General features: G+C 41.8%; 1 long non-coding RNA gene across 6 annotated transcripts in view; it reads left to right on the top strand.

The window, feature by feature from the left end:
• LOC132209045 (uncharacterized) overlaps window positions 1-16,622 on the top strand; it is a 268,219-nt gene that overhangs the window by 4,999 nt on the left and 246,598 nt on the right. For 2 of the 6 annotated variants that reach the window (XR_009445136.1, XR_009445137.1), the window contains exons 2-6: window positions 3,209-3,355; window positions 6,318-6,586; window positions 10,529-10,728; window positions 11,227-11,373; window positions 15,192-15,353. This is a non-coding gene — a long non-coding RNA (uncharacterized LOC132209045). Of the gene's footprint in view, window positions 1-3,208; window positions 3,356-6,317; window positions 6,587-10,528; window positions 10,729-11,226; window positions 11,374-11,568; window positions 11,698-15,191; window positions 15,354-16,622 lie in introns of those variants that run through there. The other 4 variants (XR_009445139.1, XR_009445138.1, XR_009445141.1 and 1 more) reach the window with 4 other exon arrangements.

Genomic DNA, 16,622 nt, shown 5'->3' with positions numbered 1-16,622 from the left:
GTGTTGCAGGAAAAATTTTGGAAAGGATTATAAGAGACAGGATTTATAATCATCCAACAAGCAACAACTTGATTGGAGATAGTCAGCATGGATTCGTCAAGGGCAGGTCGTGTCTCACAAACCTCACTGAGTTTTTTGAGAAGGTGACCAAACATGTGGATGAGGGTCGGGCAGTTGGCGTGGTGTACATGGACTTCAGTAAAGTCTTTGATAAGTTTCCCCATGGTAGGCTCTCGGAGAAAATACAGAGGCTCGGGATTGAGGGAGATTTAGCCATTTGGATTAGAAACTGGCTTTCGGTAAGAAGGCAACAAGTGGTGGTTGATGGAAAATATTCAGCCTGGAGTCCGGTTACGCGTGGTGTGCCTCAAGGATCTGTTTTGTGACCACTGCTGTTTGTCATTTGTATAAATGACTTGGACGCAGGAATTGGTGGATGGGTTTGTGAGTTTGCAGATGACACTAAAGTCGGTGGAGTGGTGGACAGTGTGGAAGAATGTTGCAGGTTGCAGGGAGACTTGGATAAACTGCAGAATTGTCCCGAAATTTGGCAAATGGAGATTAATATGGATAAATGTGAGGTGATTCACTTTGGGAGGAATAATAGGAAGGCAGAACACCGGGTCAACGGAAAGATTATTGGCAGTGTAGATGAGCAGAGGGATCTTGGTGTCCATCTACATAGATTCCTGAAAATTGCCACCCAGGTTGATAGTGCTGTTCAGAAGTCTGATGGTGTTTTAGGTTTCATTGGTAGAGGGATTGAGTTGCGGAGACGTGATGTCATGCTGCAACTCTACAAAACGCTAGTGCGGCCTCGGTTCGAATATTGCGTGGTCGCTCCATTACAGGAAGGATGTGGAATCGTTGGAACAGGTGCAGAGGAGATTTACCAGAATGTTGCCTGGTCTGGAGCGAAGGTCTCATGAAGAAAGGCTGAGGAACTTGGGTCCCTTCTCATTGGAGAGAAGGAGGCTCAGGGGGATTTAATAGAGATATACAAGATGGTCAGTGGATTAGATAGGGTGCACAGTGAGAGTCTTTTTCCGAGGATGATGACTTCAGCTTGTACAAGGGGGTGCAGCTACACATTGAGGGGTGATGGATTTAAGACAGATGTCAGAGGCAGGTTCTTTACTCAGAGAGTGGTAAGGGCGTGGAATGCCCTGCCTGCCAATGAAGTTAACTCAGCCACATGAGGGGCATTTAAACAGCCCTTGGATCAGCATATGTTTGACAATAGGATAGTGCAGGGGAATGGGCTTCGATTAGTTCACAGGTCGGCGTAACATGGAGAGCCGAAGGGCCTGTTCTGCGTTGTGTTCTTCTATGTTCAGTTACAGTTCACAGATTACTCTACCACTCATTTTAGTGTTGTGTGAAAAGGATAATGAACATCTGCAGAAGGACGCAGAAAGTGTCAGTGAATGGACAATGGCAGATGGAGTGCAACGATGGTAAATGTGAGACTCCATTTTGGTAGCAATTAGGGCAAAATGGAGTATTAGTTAAATGGTGAAAAATTGTAGCATGCTGCTATTCCCCGGTTGAATGTTTTAAAGGCCAAGACAGACAGATCTTTGAACAGCAAAGGAATTGAGTTTAAAAATCGGGAGGGGATGCTTAAGTTGTATAGGGTGCTGGTGAGGCTTGATGTCGAATAGTTTGTACAGTTTTAGTCTCCTCACTTGAGAAAGGATGTGCTGGCAGTGGAGGGGGTGCAAAGGAGCTTCACAAGATTGATTCCACAATTGAAAATGTTGCTGTATGGGGAGAGATTGAGGAGACTTGGATTGCACTCTCTGAGACTTCGAAGAATGAGGGGTGTTCTAATAGCACCTTTTAAAATGATGAAAGAAATAGATAGGAAAGAAACACGGAAGTTGTTTCCGCTGATGGGTGAAATTACAACCAGGCAGCACAGCCTCAAAATAAGGGTGAACAGTTTGAAGACTGAGTTGAGGATGAGCTTCTTCATCCAAAGGGTTGTGAATCTGTGGAATTCTCTGCTCAGTGAAACAGTCAAGGTTCCCTGGTTGAATGTTTTAAAGGCCAAGACAGATAGATCTTTGAACAGGAAAGGAATTGAGTGTTATGGTGAATGGGAGGGTAAGTGGAACTGAGTCCGCAAAAAGATCAGCGATGACCTTATTGAATGGCGGAGCGAGCTGGAAGAGACAGATGACCTACTCCTTTATTTCTTCTGTCCATATGTCCTTAGATTGCCATCCTTGTCATTCCTCCTTCCCTGGAATAGGCCAGTTCTGAACGCTGATCAGTAGGTCTTTAAATATCTCCCGCGTATCAAATGCCGACTTGTTCAATCAAAGCTCCTCCCAATTAATACTGCTCAGCTCCTACCTAATACTGATGTAATTTTCCTTCCCACAATTTCGTAGCTTCCCCCAAGGTCCTGATTATTCATAGCTATCTTAAAATGTAAGGAGAGGCGATCACCCCGTTTAAGAAGCTCCTGGTTCAGTGTTTTTCCCCATGTGGGAGTCAACTACAGGTTTTCTTGTTCCAAGGTTGGGGAGGAAATAGCCGATTGGTATTATTGCTGGACTGTTAATTCAGAGACTTAGATAACATTCTGGGGACCTGTGTTCAAATCCCAGCACAGCAGGTGGTGGAATTTGAATTGAATACAAAAGAAAATCATGAATGAAGAATCTAATGATGACCATGAATCCATTGTCAAATGTCAGAAAAACCCACCTGCTTCACTGATGTCCTTTCGGAAAGGAAACTGCCATCCTTACATGGTCTGGCCTACATGTGACTGCAGACCCACAGCCAGATGATTGACTCTGAACTGTCCCCTGGGCAATTCGGGATGGACAATAAACACTGCCGAGCTAGTGATGTCGTCCTCCCATTAGCAAATAAATAAAATTGGATTCTATGTCTTCCGATTGAAGATCGTTTCTTGTTCTCACAGTAATTTCATCGCTTAGTCAGTTTCCCTCTTGCCTGTCTTTTTGGAATGTCACGTAGCCCTGCACATTTACCTCCAGTGTTGATCGCCTTATAACCATGTCTTTGTAATAGCTCTCAAATCATGCCCGTCAACCTGTATGTGTGCTACGAATTTGTTGATTTTGTTCTGAATACAATGAGCACGCAAGCAAAGAGTCATTAATTTTGATTTATAACTTTATTTCACCTCTTGACACTATTTACAGCTGTTTTCTGTTTCTACATGCAGTCTTTTCCAGTCCCATGCTGAGTATTGTTATCCCAATAGTTCTTTAATGTCAGTGTGTGTGTATTCCTGGGCGACTATGCTCGTGTGGTCTACGGAGTTGTGGAGGTCACAGTTCTAGGACAGCCATTTCATAGGCCTCTGCTGCAGGTAAGAAGAAAAGAAAATCTCTTGCTCTGAGCTCTGCAAACCAGGGCAATGTCAAAAAGGAACCAAGGTCAAAAGTTTCAACAAGAATCTCAAAATTAACTGCTGAATTCACATAAGCATTCCGGGGATCGCCCAATGTAGTGGCCACAACATCCCACTTTCTATTCCTCACAAACAATCCAAAGGCTGAACTATCCGTATCCCTCTTAACGGTTATGTTTTTTGAGCTAATTTCTTGTTTCTAACTTGTGTGTATTTGTGGTGCCTTATGACTTCTTGCGTTTAGCAATTGGTAAACTCACTTTCTCACTAATTCAGTAAAACCTAGTTTTATAGAATCCCCAGTGTGGAAACAGGCCATTCAGTTCAAGAAGTCCACAGCAACCCTACAAAGAGCATCCCACCCAGACCCATCCCCATTCCCTACTCTATCCCTGTCAGCCTGCATTTCCCATGGCTAATATACCTAACCTACACGTATGTGGGCAATGTGGGTAATTCAGCATTCCCAATCCACCTAACCTGCACATCTCTGGACTGGTCAAAACAATGATTCGATTTGAATTAGTTAGAATGCAGCTGTTAACAGTAATCCTCCGTCCCTGTGTTGGAGCGAGATTTAACATTCAAGATCAAAAATGAAACACTTGAACAAGGTAGCTCAAATTGAGGTTGTTGACTTGCTCGCCGAGCTGGCTTGTTTTCATTGAGACGTTTCGTCACCATGATTGGTGACATCACCAGTAGAGCCTCCAACGAAACAATGTTACTTTACTCTGTCTGGAATTTATACTGTCCGGTCTGTTACCATGAGTACTGTCATTTCGGGTTTTGATCTGTATGGGTTTGTATGTGCAGTCCAATTGTATCTGTTTGTTGGTTGCATTATGGGTGGAGAATCACGCCACTCATATGAAACTGGGACAAGGTAACCATAGTAGCCCAAGCCAAGTGTAGACACGCAGAGGAATTCCTAGAGGCATGGTTCTCCACCCATTCTGCAGGCTCACATTCTTGGTCTCTTCAGTTTGAATATGATCACTTAACCATATCCTTTATGACAAACAACAGAGTCTTACTTCCTAAAATCTTCAAACAGGACTGTCCAGACAGATCCACTTGTTCTCATGATATCGTCTTCTGTTGGAGGGCTTCCGAAATGTCTGCATTCTTCCTCAACTGAGCATTCCTTGCGTTCGTGGTTGACAGAGCTCTCGGCCATGTCCAACCCATGTCCTACACTTTGGCCTCACCCCTGATGAGGTACCCTGGTCCTCAATGACCAACCCATCAATATCCACATCGAGAAGAACATCAGCCACGATTTCTAACAAGATCCCACCACCAGGCATATATTCCCCTCCCCTCCCTTGTCAGCCTTCCGCAGGGACCATTCCATCAGGACACCTCGGTCCACTCCTGATCCGTTCACAACACCTCCCCATAACCCGACAGCACTTTGCATGCCACCACAGAAGGCATAACATCTGCCCATTTACTTCCTCCCGCTTCACTATCCAAGGCTTCCAGGGGAAGCAGCGATTTACCCACACTTCACTCAATCTAGTCTACTGTATTCACTGCTCTCAATATTGTCTCGCTCTGCATCGGGGAGACGAAACACAGACTGACCAACCACTTGGCTGAACACCTATATTCTGTCCATAAAAATGGCCCCAGGTTTCCAATTGCCTGTCACTTGAGCACCCCATCATGATCCCTGGCCAAAATCTCTGTCTCAGGCTTGCTGCAGTGCTCCAGTGAGTGCAAGGTTGAAGACAAAAATCTCATGTTTGCTTTGCAGAACACCTCCGCTCGGTTCGCAATCAACAACAGCACCTTCCAGTCGCCAACCATTTTAACTCCTTTAACTCCCCCTCCCATTCCTTAGACGGCATGTCCATCATGGGCCTCCTGCAGTGCCACAATGATGCCACCTGAAGGGGGCAGGAGCAGCAACTCATATTCCGCTTGGGAACCCTGCAGCCCAATGGTATCAATGTGAACTTCACAAGCTTCAAAGTCTCCCCTTCCCCCACTGCATCCCAAAACGAGCCCAACTGCATCCCAAAACCAGCCCAGCTTGTCCCACCTCCCTAACCTGTTCTTCCTCTCACCTATCCCCTCCTCCCACCTCAAGCCGCACCTCCATTTCGTACCGACTAACCTCGTCCCGTCTCCTTGACTTGTTCGTCCTCCCCGGACTGACCTATCCGCTCTCTACCTCCTCACCTACACTCATCTCTACTGGCTCCATCCACACCTCTTTAACTTGTCTGTCTCCTTTCCACCTATCTTCTCCTCTATCCATCTTCAATCCGCCTCCCCCTCTCTCCCTATTTATTTCAGAACCCTCTTCCCCCTTCCCCTTTTCTGATGAAAGGTCTCAGCCCAACATCTAAGCTTTTGTGCTCCTGAGATGCTGCTTGGCCTGCTGTGTTCGTCCAGCTGCACACTTTGTGATCTCGATGTGTCTTAACAACCTCATTAAGTGAGTTCTGGAGAGAACTATGCAGGGGAGACTTAGGGTTTGTCATTCTAACTTGCCTGTCCTGAAAGATGAAAGTTGGTTTATTTTGGATGTTTGTTTCATAGCTATGAAAGATATCCTGAAAGGATTTTTCATATCTTTTGTTGAGAATTTTACCCGTTTAGTCACTCTAATCCTTTTCCTTTTTTAAAGTTTGCTTGGTAGTCATAAATTTCAAATATCGGCCGAATTTTATTCGGCTTTGTATTGGTTCTCCGTGATTCCCCGTTAATGGCTCCGTGACCTGCTAGCTAATTACAGAATTTATCATTGATGTGCCTGTCATAAAATCTTTAGTCTTATACTATGTATTCCCAATTTCAGGAGAAAGTCCTGAGACCTTTTAAAGGAAAGGGGTTTAGAAAGAACACTTAAGTTCTATAGATCCAAGTCATGAATAGTTGATAAATTATTTGCACTTCATATTTCCAGAATCTACCCCGGAAGAGAGAGCCCAGAGAATTGCCAAAGCTGTCTGCAAGCAGTCAATTGACGTGAAGGAAAATTGGGAGCAATTGAAAACCCATGCGAGCAACTGGCAGAACAAGGTGGAAAAGGCGTTAGAGAAACTTCAAGAACTGCAGAAAGCTCTGGATGATCTTGAGTCTCATGTGATAACAGCTGAGGGGGTCCACATTGATTGGCAACCTGTGAATGACCTGTTTATTGACGCATTGCAGGATCACATGGATAAAACCACAGTAAGTGCAATTACTTTACACTTCACTTATGAACAGATGTAACCGCAATGTTGTATCGAGACGATCAGTAATATGAGTAGTGAAGTAATATTGATTGAATGGTTGTTAACTTAATTTGTAAATTAAAACTTAGTTGAGCATGCCTTCTGATGATATCACATTGGTAATATGAGTATAATTGAGGATTTTATTGGTCAGTGACATCAAGTGAGTTATCTGCTTGTTGCCATGTTATCAGGACTAAAGGTGAAGTCTGACCACGCCATTTGGCCACTCCTTAGAGAGACACAACTGGTTATGATTTAACCTGAAGATCACCATGCCTCGGGCAAGTAAAGGGGTTGAGGCGAAGATCCTTTGTGGTAAGGTCACTGGTGTGGCAATTGAGCCCTCTCTGCAGGGCATCACTCTGCATCACAAACCAACTGTTCAGCCCACGGAATTTGAATAGAATTCTCATGAAGTTAGCGAGAGGGATACTACACGAGAGGGATACTACTGAATAGATCGATGTTTTGAAAAGCGGATGAGATATGAGCAAAAGTTTAATTGATGTGGAAGACCAGCCACAATCATCATCAATGGTGGAGCAAGCTTGAGCGGCCATGCAACATTGTGCTGCCGCTATTTGACTTGTTCAGTGGAAAGGAAGGAAGATGGTCCAAGTGTCAAAAATGCTGAAGACCACATCCTTGTACAACCTCAAAATTTGATTGTGTTCAGCATATTATCACTCCTGGTACCCCTAAATCCTGGTCTATCATCTCAGCAGCTTGACTCTGCCCAAAAGCTGGTTACTTGTGACATTTTTGAAGGATCTTCCCAAGTCTGAAAATCATTTTTGTTTTTGTGCAATCAGAGTTGGCCAGTGTGGAAGGAGGTCATTTGGCATATCATAGCTCTTTGAAATAACTCCCCAATTCGTCCCCCTCTGCTTGGCAATGACTTCAACCACTTATAAAATCTCTTTAATGGAGGGATACTTTGAAGACATCTGAAAGGAGTATTAACGATCCCAGAATACAACTGAGCCTTATTAAGTTGTTAGTTCAGATGATCAAGAGCTTGATCAAAGAGGATTGTTTGAAAAAGTGCCTTAAAAGAGGAAATGTACAGAGGCTAAGAGGTGTAGGAAGTTAGTGAGTTTTGAAAGATTTGTGCTCAGGTTGAGGTTCTGGATGCGAGTTTGCTCGCTGAAGGTGGAGGAAGTCTCTTCTTGGGTTTGAAGCCTACACAATTAAATGTTTGGCAACCAGTAGTGGGCCGTTTGAAATCAAGAGTGGGCAAGAGGACGTAATTAGACGAGTGCCGATATCCTCAAGTATGGTTGGATTGGTGGGGATTACCAAAGTAGCGATAGGCATAGCCAAGGAACGATTTGTAAACAAAAATGAGAATTCAATAAAATTACTGTTAATAGTATCAGTTAGGTGGAAAGTACAGAGAATAGGACTTGGTTCAAGATGAGACTCATGCACTGGAGTTTTAGATGACCTCAAGTGTTCAATGGGCAAAAGTGGGACTCCAGCAGGGAATGCATTGGTATTGTCAGGCCCAGAGTGAAGTAGTTCCAGATGAAGGTTTCACTGCTAATGAGCCAAGACAAGAGACAGGTAGGCAGGATTGAAAAGATGGAAAGAGACAGCTTCAGGGATTGCATGAATGTGTGGTCGGACGTTCATCGTGGGATAAACAAGATGCCAAGGTTGTGCTGAGACAAGCGTAACATTACATTGTTGCCAAGGCGGAGTAATGCAGTCAGTAGGCAGTGAATAGAGGTTGGTGTGGGGACCACAAACAGTGGTCTTCCCAGTTTTAAATTGTTATCTCTACATAGTTCCGCAACTTTATGTTCTGTTCAAAAGGCATTACTGACAAGAAAACAGAAGTTAGCCATTTGTTTACTTGTTAATATATCTTGATTTTTCCACCATCTTCTCCAATTATGAACACCACATGTGAAGTGTACTAAGTGAACCATTCAAACCTTCAAAGGAAATGTTAAAATTGTGGAATATAAAGTTAAATTTATTTTCTTGAAAATTTAAATAAATTACATGAAGGTTTGACCAAGACTGAAAGGAATTATATGGAACACCAGATGAATAAAACAAGCAGTAGTAAGGTGGTATTAGCTGAATGTTCCTGAAGAAAGAGAACACAGCCAACCTTTCTTCCATCAGGGGGATTAATTGTGTGGTGTCAGACACAGTTGATTAAATCATTCCTTCTGTCTTTACTGTCTGACTGTACTATGGTTGTAATATTTCCTTTTTTAAAGGCTCAAGGCTCGACATACTTCTCATTTTCTAAATTTTAAGAAGTTGGCTTCTTGTCAAGTCACGGTAGGACTGAAAACACAGTCTATGACTGTTTGAAGTCACATGACACCAGCTTATCGTCCAACAGGCTCATTTCAAGTCACACAAGCTTTTGGAGTGCAGCCCCTTCATCAGGTGCAGTTGGTGAGGTGACCACACAGACAAACAATTTATAAGCAGAGAGATCAAAAGATCATAGAATTGGCCTGAGTGGAGTGTCAGATAATAACTCTCTAACACTCTTGGTAGCCTGTATAAGCAAGTAAAGTGTTTATAAAGTCAATGTCAGTGCTGTGCTGTCATGATAATCAGGCAGCGCAACTGGAATGTACAAGGTGACATCTCGGGTCAGACTCTGACTTGTAGTTTAGAGGCTTGTGTTCAGAATCTGTCTTAGAGTTTTAACCTTTATTTCAAAACCAGGAATTTATAACACACCACACTGACTGTGACTACAAGCTGTGTGTTTCTTCAACAAAATATCTGCAACTAAACAAACATCCTGGATGAAGACTTATTATCTGACACTCCACTCACACCAGTTGTATGATCTTTTGATCTGTCTGCTTATAAATTGTGTGCCTGTGTGTTTTCCTCTCTGACCGCACGTGATGAAGGGACTGCACTTCAAAAGCTTGTGTGATTTCAAATAAACCTGTCAGATTATAACCTGATGCCATGTGGCTTCTGACTTTGTCCATCCTAGTCCAACACCAGCACCTCCACATTATAAGTGTTTGGAACCAAGTCAGTGCAACAGGCATAGGTCGAACATTTGACTTCGGAAGGATGCCTCGTGCTGAAAAGTTTATTAATAACAAAGGATTTCTCCATTATGCCATCTATCATAACATGCTGCGCCTCACAGTCATAATGAAAGGATGCCCACTTTAATTTAGCAGCGCCAAGAACAGTTATGGACATTTTTAGCATGGGAGAAGGCCATTCAACCTATTTTATCTGTACCAGCTCTCTCCCAGAGCAAAAAAATTAATCCTTTTCTCGAATTCATTCCACATATTTCACAGGATTGAAATATATAGGTACATAGTTAAGTGATTTTAACATCGAGTGAGCAGTTCTCGCACTTCACCTTGTCACTAACAATTGAAAACGTGACTTAGAAAGAGTGGGTCTTTATTTTGTTCTGTTGTGATGATGAAGAAGATGCAAGTCGAAGTGCTGGAACTGGCCTCTTGAACTTAGAAACATTTAAATGTGTATAAAATGAATTCTGTGCGCATCTATTACAAGCAGTTTTATGGAAGGAAAAGGTACCAAAGAAGATTTGGTGTGTTGTACTTGATGCTATTATACTCCAACCTGTGAAAACAGAACTCTATGACTGTGAGTGTTGAGATCTGAGAGGGTGCTATCTTGTTTGAATTTACATTGCTAAGTCTAGGCCTATTTTCTCAACAGCAAAATTGGTAATCCAGAAAGAAATGGATGTTTCTCGCATTTGTTGGCTGTAAGTGTCTGTTTAAAGTTTGAGTACAGTGTCCTCATATACAGGTGCTTAACCTGCTTTTACAGTTTGAACATTTGTTGTGCCAATGAAAATTGTTTGAATGGTTTCACCTCCAGTTTTCTTCTTTGTACATATTTGGTATTTTTTCAGGTTAAGGACTGCCTGCAAAATCTGAGATTGGGTTTTGAAACACATCAACCTTTGCTTGCGAGAGATAATGGTAACTGCAGATGCTAGAGAATGCGAGATAACAATGTGTGGAGCTGGATGAACACAGCAGGCCAAGCAGCATCTCAGGAGCACAAAAGTTGACATTTCGGGCCTCGACCCTTCATGCGAGAGAACGTAACGTAAGAAAGAAGAACAGGACTAAGTAGTATTATCCTTCAAAGCCTTGTTGAGTTGATTTGTCCTGTTTTGTTCCTTACTTTTACATTTATTAAATCCACATTTTTTAAAGCATTCTTTCACAGGATGAGGGCACTGATAGCAAGGCTAACATTCATTTCCCATCCAGGAATGGCTTGGTAGGCCATTTTGGAAGTCAGTAGAGAGTCAACCATATTCCTGTGAATTTGAAGTCAGATACCAGAATTGTGAAGGGATGCAGATTCCCTTCCCGAAAGAATAGATTAGTGAATTCAGTTTTCTGTTAAAATAATTTATGATAGTTTCATCGTCACTGTTACTTTTAACTCGAGATCTTTATTAATTAAATGTCATTTCCAGCAGATGCTTTTGTATATTATATTTAATATTAGGATTTTAGTTTTAACTTAATTTCTTATTAACATTTAATCATTAATTTCAGGATGTTTCTCAGATTTTATACGCTTCCTCTCCATTAGGTTTTTAAAGAAGAAATTGCCCCAGTCAAACAAGAAGTCAAAATATTAAATGATCTGGGATGTCAGTTATCTCCGCTTGATGTCTCTTTCTCTCCAAAGATTTCTCACCAGCTTGATGACCTAAATATGAGGTTGAAATTTATACAGGTAACAGTGAAAACATTTTCTAAACTAGCCAATCTGTTGAAGAAAGTATGTCCAAATAATTTGGCTTCAAATATATGAGCAAGATAAAGAACCCTTTCAACTGAAGCAAGCAATTAATATTTTATTATCATGGTTTATGAAGTTATCCAATTTTATCATATTACTTTTTCAAAAATACAATGTTCTTGTCTGTAGTTTGCACTTTAGAATGTAATCGCAAAACAAAATCCAAATAGTGAGAGATGTGAGCATCCGAACTACAGTCTGAAATGGTTCAGGACTGGAACAATTTGAATATATTCAGGATGAAGCTGCAGGTAGCAGGTATTTTTCCCGATCCATCTAAAAGAATTTGGAATTGGAACATTGTGCTCACTGCTGTACACTTCAGTATTATGTATTGTTTCATATTTTAAGTCCCTGAGAAAGACATACTTTAATGAATTACAACAAAGATATACTTGATGCATTGAAGGGAAGAATGACATAAAGTTGTCTGAACTGCATGTATTTCTTTCAATTGAGCAGATTTTGATTGATGTCAGCAAAGTAGTAGATGAAAGTTTTATTTATCCCATAAAGCCGCATGAAATGTTTTATTGAGCAAATTATTTCAGTCTTGTTCTGTGTCAGCAGCTCGCTTGGCCATGTAGCACAATAAAACTCCTTATCGGTTCTAGCAAGCAGACAAAAACATAAATAGCACCAGGATCTGGATGTTCTACCTCTTGACCCTACCTCACCATCCGATAAGAGATGGCTGACCTGCCCAGGACTCAACTCCTCTTCTATACCAGCTTCTCAGACCGCTCAAGTTCTCTATTTCAAAAATCTTATCTACCACCTTCTTTAAATACTTCCAGTGATCTACCTTTCACAATTCTCTTGTATTCTAAACAATCGCTACCTGCTGAAAGAAGAAATTCCTTTGCATCTCAGGTTTCAATAAATGTTCCCTTCTTCTGTAACTATGTTGCTGAGTTTGAGATTTCCACAATAATGGAAACATTGTCTTCACATCTAGCCTGTCAAGCCCTCTCAAAATTTTGTGTTTCAGTAAGATCACCCCTCATTCTTCTAAACTTGAATGAATAAAGACCTTCTGTGCAACCATTCTTGATAAATCATGATCCGATGAATCAGCCCGGTGAGTCTCTTTTGAACTGCTTCCTATGGCTGTGTATCCTTTCTTGTATTTCTCCAAGTGTGACCTCCTCAATAGCCTGATCAGTTGCAAAAACACTTGCCCATTTTTAAACTGAAACCTCCTTCCAATAAAGGCCAAAATTCCATTTGCCTTCTTAATTACTTGCATCACCATCGTCATGGCTCACATCAACTCCAACCTACCAAAGTGCTTTGATCCTTTGCAATTCACCTACCACTGCAACAGGTCTCCAGCTGATACCGTCTCCCTGGCCTGACAGTCATCCCTGGAATGTCTGGATAACAAGGATACCTACATCAGTCTGTTACTTATTGATCAGAGCACCACCTTCCACACTGTAATTCCAAACAAACTCCTCTCTAAACTCTGAGACCTGCGCCTCAGCATCCCTCTGTGTAACAGGATTCTCGACTTCCTGACCCAGAGACCACAATCAGTAAGGATAGATGACAACACTTGCTCCACCGTAAGCCTCAACACCGGTGCCCAGCAAAGCTGCCCCTACTCTATACTCCTTATGCAATCATGACTGCGTGGCCCCAACTCCATTTACAAGTTTGCTGATGACGCTTCCATTGTAGGTCGGACCTCAAACAACAATAAGTGAGATTACAGGAAAAGCAATTGAGTGCTTGCTGGCATGATGGAAAGATAACAATCTGTCCATCAGCATAAGCAAAATGGAGGAGCTGGTCATTTTTTTCAGGAAGCTTCTGTCTGCAGCAATGGTGCTGAGGTGGAGATGGTTGATAGTGTGAAGTTCCTGGGAATGTTGCTCACCAACAATCTGTCCTGGCCAATCCATGTCGACATGATGGTCAAGGAGGCTAAGGAAATTCAGCATGTCCATGAGGACCCTACCTGTTTTTGTAGATGCATCCTATCTGGATGCATCACTGTGTGGTATGGCAGTTGCTGTTCCCAAGACTGCAAGAAGCGAAAGAGAATCATGAGCACAGCCCAATCCGTCACGCAAACTAGCCTTCCATCCATTGACTCCATCTACACTTCCCACTACCTTGAGAAAGCAACCAACATAATCAAAATACCCCCTCACTCTGATTATACTCTCTTCCGTCCTCTTCTGTCGGGCAGAGGATATCAGTTTGAATAAGCGTACAAATAGATTTAAGAACAGCCACTTTCCTGTTGTGACTTTTGAATGGACCTCTCAAATGTTAATTCTGATCTCTCTCTCTCAGCCTCTTCTCTCTGGCTGTAACACTATTCTGCACTTTGTACGGTGTGATTTGCCTACACAGCATGCAAATCAACACTTTTCACAGTATCTCAGTACATGTGTCAGCAACAAAGCAATCATTCACCTGCATGCTAGTATGTGTTTCATGGACGAGAGCATCCAAGTCCCCTACCATGCATTTTCTTTAGAGTCTATCTTTTGATCCTTCCTACCAAAGTGTACTTTCCGACATTAAACTCTCTCTGCCAACTTTTTTCCGACTTGCTTGACCTGTCTATCCCCTTGCAGATTCTTTCTGTCCTCATGACAACATTCCCTTACTCTATTTTTGTAGCATCAGCAAATTTGAATGAATTTATGCCTTGTCCCCTCCTCTAAGTTAGGAATATAGAGAGTAAATAATTCTCGTCCTTGGACTGATCCCTGTGGCACTCCACTAGTTATGGCTTTTCGGCCTGATAAAGATGGTGGTTAGAAAATAACTGGCTGAACCACTGAAATGAAAAATGTGAAAAAATATGCGTTTTCATTGTTTGTGAAATACTTAAATCAGATTGTAGATAATAAAATATAAATATTGCAGTAGTTCTTCATAGTTTCTCATTGAGCTTTCTGAGAATTCTGAATATAGTTCCTGATTTATGATAGCATCAGTTTTCATGCATCTTTGTCTGAGAATTCAGATTTGTTTTGTCAAAAATTGTGCTGTGCCACACATGATATTTGCTAAATCTGTCCTGTCCCAGCAGTTCAACTCGTTCAGTTTTGAGAACTTTTGTCAGGACCCCACAGTTGAGCTACCTTGCGTTGATAGCTCACTACACACTTCTTGCATTGAAACAAATGTACCTCAGACTACCTGTCCATCAGCGTTCATCATCTGCTCTGTGTCTACTCTTCCTCTTAGTCACACTGACTTCATTATCTAGTTCCTTACAGGCTGTAGTTATTATCTTGTTACTGCCCACTAACCTGTGCATTTGGCTCCCATCCCCCTGCCACATTACGAGGTCTTACGAGGAAAGGCTGAGGGACTTGAGGCTGTTTTCATTAGAGAGAAGAAGGCTGAGAGGTGACTTAATTGAAACATATAAAATAATCAGAGGGTTAGATGAGGTGGATAGGGAGAGCCTTTTTTCTGGATGGTGACGGCGAGCACGACGGGGCATAGCTTTAAATTGAGGGGTGAAAGATACAGGACAGATGTCAGAGGTAGTTTCTCGACTCGGAGAGTAGTAAGGGAATGGACCGCTTGGCCTGCAATGGTAGTAGATTTGCCAACTTCAGGTACATTCAAGTCGTCGTTGGATAAGCATATGGACGTACATGGAATAGTGTTGGTTAGATGGGCTTGAGATCGGTCTGACAGGTCGACACAACATCGAGGGCCGAAGGGCCTGTACTGTGCTGTAATGTTCTGTGTTCTGTGTTTTATTTATTGTTGAATAGCAGCAGGAGGTGAGGAGGCAGAGACTGCAACCCTGAGGTCACGGAGGGAAGGAAAAGAGGCTCTTACTTGGAGATTGAGAAGCAGGAGAGGGCACAACCCAGAGGTTTGGGAGTGGAGAGAGGCTGCAAGTTGGAGGTCAAGGTGAGGAGAGGCACCAGTTGATGTTGTAGATTAAATGTAATACAGAAAATTGTGAAGTGGTTAAGTTTGGTTCGAAAAACAGTACATAAAACAGAAGGAACCATTCTAAATGGGTGCAGAAGCAGACCGGTTTTGCTGTTCTGTGCATAAACCATTCAGTTAAACCACAGCTAGTCTGAGCTTCAACTCTGTTTACCTGCTGAAAAGTCATGTCGACTGAAAACATTAGCTTGCTTTCTCTCCATGGCTGCTTGCCTGACCTACTGTGGTCTCCGGCATTTTTTGTCGTCAGTCTGTTTACCTCCCTTTCTTCTATGTCCTTTCATAGCCTTAGCTATCAAAAATAATTTCAGTTACACTCATTGTTATTGATCCAGCACCCACATTCTTTTATGAGAGAGTATTTGAGATCTTGACTGTTGTTTGTATTAAGATACAAGTGCTTCCTGATTTCAGTTCTGAATGGCTTGCCATTGAATCTCATATATTAATAGATAATACTTCTGATAAGAAATGTTTTCAGAGTGTTATAGTGGAAGCTTCTATGTTTTGTGCATCCTCTATCTAGCCACCAGACTCAGAGTACCTGTTGGGACCATCCAAAAATGACTGAATATTTTCACTCATTCGGTCAGTAGATTGATAATAGGACTCTGGTTCTGTGCCACTGTCAGATCATTGTGACTCCAAAAGGTACCAAAGTAAATTCTGGATTCTAGGCAAATATACCTATGTGTTTAGATCTATTTAGATGCATTCATGTCGGCTAAAAATACTTGAAATAATGTATAATTAGGAGTGACAGACAACATCTGTGACATTAAATGAAAAACAAGAACAAAGAACTTTGGTTCATATTTCAGCTTCGACAGGCACTAAACAACTAAAAGCACTGTATAACCAATGAAGTAATTTTTTGAAGTATGTTTGTAATGTCGGAAACACAGCAACAAATATATGCGCAGAAGGCTTTCACAAACAGAACTGTAAAAATGACCACTTACTTTGTGATATTGATTGAATGCTAAGTGTTGGCCAGAATGTAGATCCACTGAACTGAATACAGGTGGTTTGTGGGTAAGAAAGTCTTAACCCTTTGGACAAACCTAATTTTATTTGTAATTTATTAGCAATAACTGAATTGTGCAATTTAAGTTCAGAAGTTCCCAATTTTAAGTGGAGTTTTAACAAATTCACCTTTGAAGAGCGTTTGGGCTTGATGAACCCAAGTCTCAACTGAGTTAACTCAGCCTTTTGTGTTAGGGATGTATAAATTATCCATCTTAGGG

This window comes from Stegostoma tigrinum, unplaced genomic scaffold, assembly GCF_030684315.1.
Source record: "Stegostoma tigrinum isolate sSteTig4 unplaced genomic scaffold, sSteTig4.hap1 scaffold_63, whole genome shotgun sequence".
In the NCBI taxonomy this organism is placed as follows: Eukaryota; Metazoa; Chordata; class Chondrichthyes; order Orectolobiformes; family Stegostomatidae; genus Stegostoma; species Stegostoma tigrinum.
This window is presented reverse-complemented; position numbering and strand designations above follow the sequence as displayed.